The following is a 2748-nucleotide window of genomic DNA, read 5'->3' as shown; positions in this document are numbered from 1 at the left end:
TGACTGTGCCGCCCGCCAAACCGCCCATCCAGGGTGTTCCGTCCCTTTACGAGACGTGCGTATGATAAGATATGTGTAGCGTTCTGACAAAACTGGACATAATGCATGCGCGTAAAGTGTCGTCCCAGATTAGCCTGGGCAGTCCGCACAGGCTAATCAGGGACGACACTTTCCGCTTTTATGGTATTTTTCGTTTAAAGGAAGTCCCTTCTTACCGAAAATCTTGTTAAGGGGGAAAGTGTCGTCCCTGATTAGCCTGTGCGGACTGCACAGGCTAATCTGGGACGACACTTTACGCACAGGTATTATGCCCAGTTTTCTCAGAACTCGACACAATTATTGTCAGGCGACCAGTCAAATGGTAGTAGTTGCATTGTGTCAAATTGTAGGAACCACAACTCTAGCAGAGAAATATAGCGTAGAGTTTTCTGTCTTAGTAAATGGTGAAACGCAGATGGTGAATTTTAGTTATTGTCTGCGATTACTGCATGCGTGGGTTATGCATGTCGTTAACGATTTAAGTACAGTAGCTTACTAGTAATTAAACATCCTTAGACGACAAGATAACATAAAATAATGTAACATAATAAGTGTTTATGAATGAAAGAAGACATGTCTTGTAGTTTTTTTACAAGATTTTACAGCACAAAATGCTTTTATAATTATTACCAAAGCTTGCCATACAATTGACTATGGTGTTTTCAGTGTAATGCAAATATAAATAAGATCAAAATAAAAGTAAAAACAGATTTCGAGTAAAAATAACATTTCCATATAATTAATGTATTAAAGAATTATTTCGAAAAATCATTTCAAGACTAAATTAACAATCTCACAAAATAATACAAAACTACACTTCGATAAACAATATATTAATTGCACGTTGCCATTTTTGAGCAAATTAAACAAAACAAAGATGATTATTGTTAAAACAAATACAAATTAAACAAAAGAAGAAACTAATACTAAACCGAGAGAATTTACGTGCTACAAAAAAATAATCATCTTCAAAATGTATAATATTGCACAATTCTATGATGATAAGTACCATACTGTGTAAAAATGATTAGCAGTAGTCGTACATTATTGTTCAGTCAGAAAAATGAACAAACCATGTGATCAACCATGTGATCAACCATGTGACCATGATAAGCTCAGCACATCATATTGGGGGAAGATCCTTTCCAACAGGAGCTTTGTTTTCTCATGTGCGTTGAGGTTGTTTGAAAGTAGGAAATAGTCCTGACACTCTGATAAGCTGTTTTCAAATGAGCTGCGTTTTGAAAAGACAAAGCTTAATGCACGTGCGTTAAAAGTCGTCCCATATTAGTCTAAGCAGTCGGTACAGGCTTATCAGGGACGACAATCTCCGCCTAAACTGGATTTTCGTTTAGAATATACTTCCTTTGAACAAAATACTCTATGAAAGCGTAAAAATGTTAACCTTGATTAGCCTGTGTGGACTGCAGACGATAAATTACGTAAAAGCATTTAGCCCTGTTTTCCTATGCGCGGCTCAAATAATGAATTCAAATTCAAACTTATGATGTAAATAATATAACATCAAACAATGCAGATACAATTACGTCACAATTCAAACTGATAAAAGTAAATCAAAATACTGATATAGAAGGTCACGTGTTATAAAGCAGGAGCATTCTTATGATTATTAGTTACACATGCACGTGAAACAAATAGTATAACCTGACCTTTTCGCCAGCCAATAGACGTTTACGCTAGCCAGTATACATTTGTGGTAATGAAATATCAGATTGCAATGAAATATCAGATTACACATGCATACGTTTTATTGGTAAATAACTATTTATTACGCTGTTTTGAAACATTCAGCTCCTTAGCGTTGAGTAACTACTTTTGCGAAATTAAAACATCCGGTCATTTGAAAAGCCGCTATGGCGGACAAACATAGAATCTTTATCAGCTCGCATCAGTCGTTTGATCAAATATGCATACGTGAAATAAAAGGGTCATCCAACAGCTGTTGGCCACAAACAATTAACCCATTTATGCCTACCGTCCAGAAAAAAAGCCTTGGCAAACAGCGTAGACCCAGATGAGACGCCGCATGATGCGGCATCTCATCAGGGTCTGCGCTGTTTGCTTTAATGAATTTCTGTTAGAAAGATTCTAAATATAGAAATAAATATACTAGACATCCCTAATTTTGGAAATAAATTGATCCAATTTAGAAGGATGGGAGAGTCCACTAGGCCTAATTGGGTTAAACGAGATAAAATGCTGTTTAAGAGCTAAAGCTGTGGATAATTAACGCTGGCGTGTAACAAAGGCACTGTCGAGGCCAGCCCTGGGTCTGAACTGAAAGTATGATGGCAGTTTTTAAAACGCAGAACAAGTGATTGCATTTGCTTGTCGTGGTTATGCAAAACAAACCCTACTAGAAAAAATACTTGAACATAATATGACGCGTAAAATAATTGTGCAAAACGTTGTAATGATTGAAGTGTAGAAAATATAATAGTTGTTGAATTGAAATGATTAAAAATATCGATAACAATGCGCCATTGCATACAGGAGAGCTTTAGAAATTACAGCACAGCGTATGCAACTTTATTTCGGTATTTAGACGGGGGATTTCTGTATATCTGTTATTAAATAGGAAGGTTGCTAGTATGTATTTCATGTTCTTCCCTTAATAAAACATCGTGAAAAATGTTCATTTCGTGCCATTATATCCACGAAAACGTGTGGATATTTGTAGCACACTTT

Source organism: Dreissena polymorpha, chromosome 9 (assembly GCF_020536995.1).
Source record: "Dreissena polymorpha isolate Duluth1 chromosome 9, UMN_Dpol_1.0, whole genome shotgun sequence".
Classification (NCBI taxonomy): domain Eukaryota; kingdom Metazoa; phylum Mollusca; class Bivalvia; order Myida; family Dreissenidae; genus Dreissena; species Dreissena polymorpha.
This window is presented reverse-complemented; position numbering follows the sequence as displayed.